This window comes from Tachypleus tridentatus, chromosome 11 (assembly GCF_004210375.1).
Source record: "Tachypleus tridentatus isolate NWPU-2018 chromosome 11, ASM421037v1, whole genome shotgun sequence".
Lineage (NCBI taxonomy): Eukaryota > Metazoa > Arthropoda > Merostomata > Xiphosura > Limulidae > Tachypleus > Tachypleus tridentatus.
Window position 1 is genome coordinate 25,062,604 of NC_134835.1, and position 12,341 is coordinate 25,074,944.

Sequence of the window (12,341 nt, forward strand, 5' to 3'; positions counted from 1 at the left end):
GAACCACCTGGCCATGCCGGACGGGCCTGAGTAAACCCTGAAAGAAATACACCTCCAATTTTTAAACAAACAAATGAAGTACAAAAAGTGTAGTTACCTACTTGTTACTTTATTGTTTTCGTAAGATCTATACTCTTGAATCTTTAAATAATATCGTGAGTAGTTTAATTAAATAAAAGACGCAAAGCTGAAGAGATCTGAGAACAAATATTACTGAATATTTCACGAAAATGTTACAATCTTTAAAATTAAATATTAAATATATCGAAGATAAATCATTTCCCTGCAAAATGTATGAAACAAACTCACGGAATATCACTTGAAAAAAGTAAACAATTGTTTATATATGATGAAGGTTTCTGATCTCTATATCCACAAAACCAATCACCAGAAGGCCCGGCATGGCCAAGTGTGTTAAGGCGTTCGACTCGTAGTTCGAGGGTCGTGGGTTCGAATGCCGGTCGCACAAAACATGCTCGCCATTTCAGCCGTGGGGGCGTTATAATGTGACGGCCAATCTTACTATTCGTTGGTAAAAGAGTAACCCAAGAGTTGGCGATGGGTGGTGATGACTAGTTGCCTTCCCTCTAGTCTTACACTGCTAAATTTGGGACGGTTAGCATAGATAGTCCACGAGTAGCTTTGAGCGAAATTCAAAACAAACAAACAAACAAAACCAATCAGCAGAGGTTTCAAGTGCATTTTTTAAATAATTAAAAGTAAGTTATATAAATAAATACTATCATTTGTTTTTGTGTCTGTGAAAAGATAAAGGATGATAATAATATGTAGCCGATTTCATGTGTTTTTGTGTCTGTGAAAAGATAAAGGATGATAATAATATGTAGCCGGTTTCGTGTGTTTTTAACGATGGTCTAAGTTCTAATTTGCTTACCTTCTCACAAGAATGTCTCTTTACGTACGTAGAGTCGCGAATTGAAATCACGCTGTAGTTAAAAAATAGAACACTTTCAGTTTCGTCTTGAATATTAGAATATGTTTCTCCATGGCTGGATAAAGTTATAAACTTTAAAGTTTTAAAGTGACGTCTGGTCTTATTCCTCTTATTGTCGTGGATGACAAGAAATGTATTTGTCCTTATTGATATGTCATAAATATGCAGGTGTATATAAACAGTGGATGTATTAGTGTTATTGATATGTCATAAACACATCTTTATATAAACAGTGGATGTATTAGTGTTATTGATATGTCATAAACACATCTTTATATAAACATTGGATGTATTTGTGTTATTGATATGTCATAAACACACATCTTTGTATAAACAGTGGATGTATTTGTGTTATTGATATGTCATAAACACACATCTTTGTATAAACAGTGGATGTATTTGTGTTATTGATATGTCATAAACACACATCTTTGTATAAACAGTGGATGTATTTGTGTTATTGATATGTCATAAACACACATCTTTATATAAACAGTGGATGTATTTGTGTTATTGATATGTCATAAACACATCTTTGTATAAACAGTGGATGTATTAGTGTTATTGATATGTCATAAACACATCTTTATATAAACATTGGATGTATTTGTGTTATTTGTGTTATTGATATGTTATAAACACATCTTTGTATAAACATTGGATGTATTTGTGTTATTGATATGTTATAAACACACATCTTTATATAAACAATAGATGTATTTGTGTTATTGATATGTTATAAACACACATCTTTGTATAAACAGTGGATGTATTTGTGTTATTGATATGTCATAAACACACATCTTTGTATAAACAGTGGATGTATTTGTGTTATTGATATGTTATAAACACATCTTTATATAAACATTGGATGTATTTGTGTTATTGATATGTTATAAACACACATCTTTGTATAAACAGTGGATGTATTTGTGTTATTGATATGTTATAAACACACATCTTTGTATAAACAGTGGATGTATTTGTGTTATTGATATGTTATAAACACACATCTTTATATAAACATTGGATGTATTTGTGTTATTGATATGTTATAAACACACATCTTTATATAAACATTGGATGTATTTGTGTTATTGATATGTTATAAACACATCTTTGTATAAACATTGGATGTATTTGTGTTATTGATATGTTATAAACACACATCTTTATATAAACAATGGATGTATTTGTGTTATTGATATGTTATAAACACACATCTTTATATAAACAGTGGATGTATTAGTGTTATTTATATGTTATAAACACACATCTTTGTATAAACAGTGGATGTATTAGTGTTATTGATATGTTATAAACACACATCTTTATATAAACAGTGGATGTATTTGTGTTATTGATATGTTATAAACACACATCTTTGTATAAACAGTGGATGTATTTGTGTTATTGATATGTTATAAACACACATCTTTATATAAACATTGGATGTATTTGTGTTATTGATATGTTATAAACACACATCTTTGTATAAACAGTGGATGTATTAGTGTTATTGATATGTTATAAACACACATCTTTGTATAAACAGTGGATGTATTAGTGTTATTGATATGTTATAAACACACATCTTTGTATAAACAATGGATGTATTTATTCTTATTATTAAAAGCGGATGTAAAGAAACTAGATTATCTGATCAACATAACATTAATAAAAATAGTCAAATTCATCTGATTACCGATTTTAAAACTTTGATTTTATATTATGGAAAATAGATTCAGATACAGCTGAAATTAGCTTAGTAGCGATTTTTAATATAGCACGAAGTCAAGCATAGGAAGGTGCTCAGAGAAAGTGAGGCCAACTCCGAAACTTTTTTTTTTTCCCTTAACAGATACCGTCCTAAAATATAAATCCAAAACGTCCTCACCTCAAGTGTGTGTAGGTGCCACTGAGTCAGTTTGTTTTCTAGTTTTCCCATATTTTCGTAATTCAGTTTGCTACAATTATAACTAAAGTGTAGACTTGATCTTTTATCTAAACTCACGAGAAGTTAACTGAAATTTCCTTAAAGTACGCTTAAGTTGTGTCTCAAATTTGACCAATAACAGATTAATACTAGTTGAGTTATAGGGTTGCCTTCAGTTTGACCCTCTACCTGCGTTCTCCAAACCTTTACCACTTAGGGCATTGAAGACACCCAAACTTTGTATTAAGTTTTATCAAAACCAGATCACAACTTTATGAGTTGTGCTGTTCACATTCACATATACAAAAAAAAGAAAAACAACACCCTAACCGTCAAGTTGTGGCAAATCAGTGATTTCGAATATCATAGCATGTTAAGACACAGAACAGTTATAGTAGCTGTTACTAAAATGACTTCGTTTCAAAACAAGCTAGCAACAATTAAAAATTATGATCGTTCTCTTGTTCTGTGTCACTTCAACACTGATATGTTCTATTGAAAAATATGAAGTACACGTGCTACATTATATAGACCAGTACTTTCATTTGCTAGAAGAATGATGACGTCATTATATATATATGATTGTCAATTTCACATACGTGATTAATGTGAAACTTTGGTGAGGAATCGTCGAACTGTAAGAAACGAAACCTTTTCACCCATACAAGGGCCATTTTAATCACCGGTTTATCTACTAGCCATTAAGAATCCGCAAAGGCGAAACGTTGGTTGAAATAAAAGTTCTTTTATAACTACCTGATGAGTAAAGGTCGTTTTGGTTTTTCTCTTCTAAACTTAATTATCAAAATGTGTATTTCCCTCCCGTACAAATACTGAAAAACAACAGTAAAGTTATCATAACAAATTTGGTTTAAATAGCGCTGTTTTTTGCACGTGCTACAAATCCAGTTGAAAATTGTTCTGTATCCTTATTGAACTTTTCTTGTGCGTGCAGTCAAGACATTTATGTTGTTGCTATAACAACGCACCTGTTCGTGTTTCTTAAGTATTAAAGACAAGTGTGAAACTGGCTGTTTTAGCTGGTATTATTTCGCATCACTTTATTACTGTTTTACGCCATATAATAATATTTGGTTTGTGATATTCATGGACCGTTATTAGAATAAATGTACTTATGATGCTATAAGAGCTTTGTCAATAGTTTTTGAGTAGTTTATCACACTTAATGTGATTCAAACCATTAGAGTCATTGTTCATGAAAATGGAATGGATGATACACCCCTTTCATTTTAGGTGGGGATATGGTTCATACAATCACCCCCCCCCACCTACACTTTGGTCTGTTGAATTGGTTTATTGCATCACAGGTCTACAAATTGTGTGTTTGTTCTTGTGATTCTCGTGTTTTTACCAATCGAATTACATAATTAGGCCTAGATGTAGGCTTTTTCAGTAGCCGAAATGTACATCTTTAATATAGGCGTGCTTCTAAGCTTTTCGATCTAACCGATAGTTCGTAAGTATCAGTCAGTAGGCCTAAGTATACATGCAAGTTTCGTGGCAACAAGATTACTCTGTGACTGCATGTTTACAGCTTTCAGGTTCACGTAATCAGAGATTATCAATTTGCAAATTGAACAGTCCACGTAAGTGGTTGCAAAAATCATCCCCCCATCGAGTGTAAAAAATCTACGCTCCTGTAAACAATGCATAAACCAATACTGTCTCTACTGTATCCTAGCTGGCTTGGTGAGTTCTAGTATTAAACAACAAAATTAGATTCGGTATTGGATATCTCAGGTGTAGTGCAACTGAAATATTACCAATCTCGGATTAAAACCAGGTTGAAACCCAGGGCCTCACACTAACTAGGGGTCATCATGCTATGATTATAAATGTATTGCACTCAAAAGGTTTATCTCGAGGGTGCCTCTATATATTAGAAAGCCAAGGGTCAATGAAACCCTTAATCCAGTCATGAATATTATAATATATTATTTGTTTATTTCACTCAAAAATTCTATAATCTATTAATAAAAGCCTACGACACATAGAAACGAATAATAATAATGTAGATATTTTAAACTTATTTCCAAAAATGTCATTTAATGTCTTAAAAACAATGTTTATGGAGTAGGATTGTATATTCATTAGTGTAATGTTGCAACTATCGAGCACCAGTCATAAGTTTTATAACTTACTTTGAATCTTTGACTAAAATCCACCAAAGAAGCCAGTTTTAAGTAATAATAATTTGAATGCTGAATATTAAGATGGCGTGTTAAACCGATTTTCAACTAAGGAAACAAGAACCCGATACAGTTGAATAAACCCTTCGTTACATTCTGTATAAAGATCAGTTCTCTCGCATCTAAACTATTCAGTTCTTTTGTTTTCACAACGTTATCCAACCAATAGATTTGAAAGATAAAAGAAATCAAATAATGAGGATGGCACCCCTAACACTGACACAGTGCAAACTGTCATCAGTAGAAGAATGGATTTATGTTTGATACCTCTGTCAATTGTATGACGTCATAAGATGGGTTACGTTAGTAACATACACAGGATTTGTGAACCTTTCAGTAGGTTTCACATAAAGACATCTTGTTAACCACTTCATGACCTTCATGCTCCATCATAGTTCTTGTGATATCCTAAACCAGGACAATGTCTGATGGAAATATATTCCGGAAGGTGAGTCAATTTGTCTCTAATATTTCTGCCCTCAGGATTGTTGGTTTGTTTTTCGAATTTTGCACAAAGCTACACGAGGGCTATCTGCGCTAACCGTCTCTAATTTAGCAGTGTAAGACTAGAGGGAAGGCAGCTAGTCATCACCAACCACTTGGGCTACTCTTTTACCAACGAATAGTGGGATTGATCGTCACTTTATCACTTTATAACGCCCTCACGGCTGAAAGGACGAGCATGTTTTGTGCGACGAGGTTTCGAACCCGCAACCCTCAGATTACGAGTCGAACGCCTTAACTCACCTGGCCATGCCGGGCCTCTGCCCTCAGGAAGCCATAAGGCTTGAACGTTCACTGTATTGATTCTTTTAATTATTATAACGAAGCTGCTACCAAAATGATTAGACTCAGCGATGTTGCACTGAACGTAATCTTTATCTCTGGCTCTACTAACACAAATTCCTCGATCGCTGACAGAGACACTTGACACTTGTGCGGAGAGTACTGGTCGTTCTGATGATCGCCTAAATTTCATATAACGTGTGTAGTGGTATGAGAGTAACTTCGGAGCTTTGAACCTGTTGAACCTATAGTCACGTTCGTAGTGTTATCGATTGGTAACTAATAATCATGTGAAACAGACTTGTAACCTTGTCCTCAACCTTTCCATTACAGCTCAACTCAACGTGTGCTTATATGTGACTTGTTTGTCTCTTGGTGTGTTTGTATGTGACTTGTTTGTCTCTTGGTGTGTTTAATATATCATTGGTCTGTATAGTTAAAAAATGTCGAACTGGATGTGCTTCATTAGACCATTTAAAATAATAATTCTAATGGTACTAACAACAACGATTCAGTAAAATCATCTGAATAAGTACCTCCATTTACGTTCTTTTTTTTTAATTAAAAGTGTTCCGAAATGGTTGGATTTGTTCTGGTGGATGAATCTTAAACTTGTAAATGTATTTTCGGTAAATTTCAATAACATGTGTTGATAATAAAAATAAAGCTATTGATAAACTTTCAACAATTTGTGTAAATAGCGAGAATAATGTGTTTTCTGTAAATATTTAACAATATGTGTCAGTAATAAAAATAAGGCCCTGACATGGCCAGGTGGTTAAGGCACTCAACTCGTAAGCTGAGGGTCGAGGGTTGGAATCCCCATAACATCAAACATACTCGCCCTTTCAGCCGTGGGGGCATTATAGTGTGACGGTCAATCTCACTATTCTTAGTAAAAGATTTGGCGGGAGAGTGGTGATGACTAGCTTCCTTCACTGTATCTTACACTACTAAATTATGAACGGCTAGCAAAGATAGCCCTTGAGTAGCTTTGCGCGAAATTAAAAAAAAATAACAAATAACAATAGTCATTTGGAAGGCCATTAGACCTGCAGACTTTTCTGGAATTATCTGGCAGTTCTACATCAACGTACTCGTACATGACATTCAATAATGTTTATCATCCATGAGAAAAAAATATTTTATCGAAATTTTAGTTGTTCACAACAACAAAAATCATCTCGAAGCCACCAATAAAGATGGTAATATATTTATTAAGATATGAAGAACCAGAGCTCAAAGATCGACTCTTTTTATCAACTGATTTACATATTAACATTGCTTTAAAAACTCTTCCTCATCTGGTGGTACAGTGCTAAGTTTACTGGCTTGCATCGATGAAATCCAATTCCCGCTGCAGCCAGGTAGAAAGTCAAAGTGGCTTTGATCTAAGATAAACGTTTAAAATCGTGTTTCTAATAATACCTTTAAAGCAGTAATCTGATAAGAAGTGATAAAACGTAACTTCCAATAAGCTTGCTGATAATTATAGTTGTGAAACGAGTGTTAAATAAGATTCTTTGTTTTGAAGCTAAAACCGTTTTCAGGGCAAAATATTTGGCATAACATCAGGAAAAGTTGTCAGTGCTGATGTACAACAGTTAATGTATTTAACCAACTCGTAAAGGTGAACATGGAAGGTAGAAACAGCTTACAACAGTTTAAACAGAGAGAGAAAAAGAAAGGTTTGGAGGAGTTTCTTCCACCTCTCTCTGTCTCTAAAATGTAACACATGGCGCACAGAGAGAAAAAGAAAGGTTTGAGGAGTTCCCTTCCACCTCTCTCTCTCTCTGAAATGTAACACATGGCGCACAGAGAGAAAAAGAAAGGATTGAGGAGTTCCCTTCACTTCTCTCTGTCTCTAAAATGTAACACATGGCGCACAGAGAGAAACAGAAAGGTTTGGAGAAGTTCCCTTCCACCTCTCTCTGTCTCTGAAATATAACACATGGCGCACAGAGAGAGAAAAAGAAAGGTTTGGAGGAGTTTCCTTCCACCTCTCTCTGTCTCTGAAATGTAACACATGGCGCACAGAGAAAAAAAGAAAGGTTTGGAGGAGTTCCCTTCCACCTGTCTCTGTCTCTAAAATGTAACACATGGCGCACAGAGAGAAAAAAGAAAGGTTTGGAGGAGTTCCTCCACCCCTCTCTGTCTCTAAAATGTAACACATGGCGCACAGAGAGAAAAAGAAAGGTTTGGAGGAGTTCCCTTCCACCTCTCTCTGTCTCTGAAATGTAACACATGGCGCACAGAGAGAAAAAGAAAGGTTTGGAGGAGTTTCCTTCCACCTCTCTCTGTCTCTAAAATGTAACACATGGCGCACAGAGAGAAAAAGAAAGGTTTGGAGGAGTTCCCTTCCACCTCTCTCTGTCTCTAAAATGTAACACATGGCGCACAGAGAGAAAAAGAAAGGTTTGGAGGAGTTTCCTTCCACCTCTCTCTGTCTCTAAAATGTAACACATGGCGCACAGAGAGAAAAAGAAAGGTTTGAAGGAGTTCCCTTCCACCTCTCTCTGTCTCTGAAATGTAAACCTTACGGCAAAATTTATAATTGTTTTCGTGATTAAATTTGTACTTAAAACGAAAAATATTGGAGTCTTATGATATTTATAATTGGCTTTATGAATAAATTTGTACTTTAAACAAGAAATACTGCACTCATCTGATATTTGTAATTGGTTTTCTGATTAAATTTGTACTTAAAACAAGAAATACTGGACTTATCTGATATTTATAATTGGTTTTGTGATTAAATTTGTACTTAAAACAAGAAATACTGGACTCATCTGATATTTATATAATTAGTTCTTTTTTATCACTTACAGAAAGAGCTTACATATTCTGAATTCTAGAACACTGTTTCACACGTAGCTTAACGTTATACAGTTACAAAGTCTGAGGTTTTTTCACTTTGTGTTTATCTAGACATTGTGACAATAAAGTTAGTAAAACCACAACTTTACTTCTCCAGATAATAATAAAGGAGAATTTATTTGAGGAAAAATGTCAAATTTTCGGTTTCATTAACTACAAGAGGTGTTGTCAACGTATAATTTTAAACGGTTGAAATAAAACTTTCATTTGTTATTAACTAAAGTGTAAAGGTAATAATTTTCTGATTTTATTACCATAAAGGCTCTGGCATGGCCATGTGGTTAGGGTGCTCTGCTCGTAATCCGCGTAACACCAAACATGCTCATCATATACGAAAGTTTCTCAGTGTTTTATAAAACTCAAGCGTTTTATATTCTGATCGTTTTATATCGCAAGAAACGCACATCAAAGCGGATGTGTTTGTTTTACATCACCACTTGAATCCAAAAGTCCACATAATCACATTTTTTTAAATGAATCTAATGAATTAAACTAAGAATTTCCTAACCCATAAAGACAATTACATCGCTGCACGTGCAGCGTTTCTTCGTGGACCAATTTTTAAAAGTATTTTTAGCTCCAATCCTCTTTCGTCATGTAATTCAATTTCATTTTTCCATTATTTTCAAAAACTTCGTCATTTAAGATCGAAGAACATCACTCTCGAAACTACATGTGTTGTTGTTTTATATTCGGTACGCGGGTTTCTACCTCTCACGAAGAACAAGTCCATTAACTTTACAGGTGGGCGTTTTATAAAGACAGTGTTTTGAAAGCGTATGTTCTAATTAAAATTTAGTTTCAAATCTCATATTTCAGCTCCTCTCAAAACTTTCCACCAACTTCTGTAGCATCTAAAAATAGTCCCAGGTTTTATTCGGTTTATACAAATATGTAAGTATTTTCGTTTAGATTGATTAAATTTCTGAATACGATTTCCAATGGAAAACGAAACATGAACCTTTATTTCTTATTGAAACGAAGACAAACCTTATTTGTGTAGAAACAGATCGTCATGGATATTAAGGTTATTGCTGTTTCAAATTATAGGAAAAGTATATATTTTAAATTATTTTAGATGAATTGCAGTGTTAAAAGACGTTAGCAAAATTTTACATCGTAATACTGGTGTGTGTGATGTGTAGCACAAAGCTGCACAGAGAGTTACGTACCTTGTGGGTGTTAAACCCAGAATTTTAGCGTTATTTGATCCCAAGGTTACAGTCACCAGAACCCTTCTCCTGACCTACACTTTAAGGGATTGGCTGTCACTTTCTCTAATGTATCCACAGCTTTCAAAAATCATTAAATATTTTGTAAATTCGAATGGATTCGAATCTGGATTGGTGGCTCAGAATTCAGAGTTATAGCAAAGAACAAAGTCCTTGTAAAATTAAAAGGTTTGTGAGAAGTGTTCTCCTGAAACCATTCTTATTGGAACAGTATGTAACCATTGAAACGGTTTGTTTGTTTATTGAATTTCGCGCAAAGCTAAACGATGGCTATCTGCGCTAACCGTCCCTAATTTAGCAGTGTAAGACTAGAGGGAAGACAGCTAGTCATCACCACCTACCGCCAACTCATGGGCTACTCTTTTATCAACGAATAGTGGGATTGACCTTCACATTATAACACCCACACGGATGAAAGGGCCAGCATGTTTGATGCGACCCTCAGATTACGAGTCGAACGTCTTAACCCACCTGGCCATGCCGGGCCCCATTGAAATGGACACATTAAATTACTTTCGAATATAATGAACAAACAACTTTATGATAAATTCGTGATTGCACCTTAATAAAGTTACATTTTGCACAATAGGCTAGATAAATTATTTATAACTCTAAATTCAAATTATTTGATTGTTTAAGTATTCTTGTGTGCGATGTTGTAGATTAAAACATTTCTTTTTAAAATGTATGATTTTCCTTCAAGCGCACAGCTACGTTGTGACCACTGCATGGACTGAACACAAATCTTAACAATATAAATTTTCCGCTGAGCCACTATGAGTCAGTTCCAAAGAAAACGAAATTCACTGGCGTAACATACTTACTGTGGTCAATTATCGTCATGGTTAAGCTAATTAATAATTAGTTGATAATGTACTCCCACATATGAACAAGCTAGTGTATGTTGGGCTGAAGACAGAAGGATCTGAGATTCGAAAAGTGACGTTGCTGAACGTATTCTGTGCTTTAAGCTCTTGGCGTGTTGTAAAAGTGGCAGGTGTATCTGCTTTTGGGTGACAGCTATAGATGGTGGGCTGCCTTATCTGTAACAAGTACTTGGAAATTATGGACACCCATATCATAATCTTAAGGTGCATTCAAGTTACAAATTATTTTTCTCATTTGTTTCGGTCTGTAACTCGATAATGTTTAGTTGTTGCTGTATTTTTTGTGCGTTTGTTTGTCTCAAGAAAATAAATGCTTATTTCTCTAACCAATGGTAAGATATTTCATTGTTTGTTTTTATAATATATATTTTTTTCAATACGAGACTTATTTTAATTCTGTGTCCTTTGTGTAGGTTTTAAAATTAGTCACGTGCCGTCTATAAAAGTGGTGTTTTATCCGATAATTTTACACAAGTGGTTAGTGTTACTAATTATGATTAATAACGGTTATACTGATGATGGCTGATTTAGCGATTTAGTTCAGATATTTAAAGCTTCAGCCCGAAATCATCGACTTCTTTCCCATCTTTTACTTGTGTTGGAATTTTTGCACAGAACTATATTGCAATGAATAATGTTATGTTCTAACTTGTTATAGTTTTTTTTTTGTTTATATTAAGTACAAAGCTACACTATGGACTACCTGTCTACTACGCTATCGAAATCTAGTTTATAACGTTGTAAATCCACAGACTTTCCGCTTTGCCACTAGGGGGCACTTGTTATACAGTATTCGTTGCAATGTGTAATGTTGTGTTTAAAACTGTTCTAGTATTGATTGTCAAAACTGACCATGAGTTGAAATCACTCATTTTTTAAGTAAAATAGGAAGGAACGTCCAGCAGTAATTAACATCCAGTATTGGTGGGATTTTTCTTTTTTAATTTTTTGTTTGTATCTCGAGCAATTAGGTACATTGTAACAAACACGTAAACATTATAGACCTATAAGTAACTTGTTGTGCTAGTAATATTAAAATGTATCACAAAGTTACAAAATGAGTTACCTGTGCTCTGCCCACCACGGGTATCAAAACCCCATTTTTGGCAAGTAAGTCCGCAGACATACTGTTGTTCCACTGGTGAGAGGGAGACACTGTGGTGTATGAGAACATAATAATAACCAAGATAAAAACAATTTCTTCTGCCCCGGAGTGTAAACCTCGGACACTAACAAATTTATATTGTTAAAACAAAACAAAGCAGATCCTGCCACACTTGCTTGGTGACGTAGGAACTTCTACCTCAAAAGAAATGTTTTTTTAGTAAAAACAAACAATATTTCGAACTGCTACAAAAATACTTCCGTGACAAGGACAAACAGAAACCTGTGTAACTTCTAATCTACCCTTGTCTTGGATGTATTGATCAAACCAACAGTGATGTCTTGGATGTATTG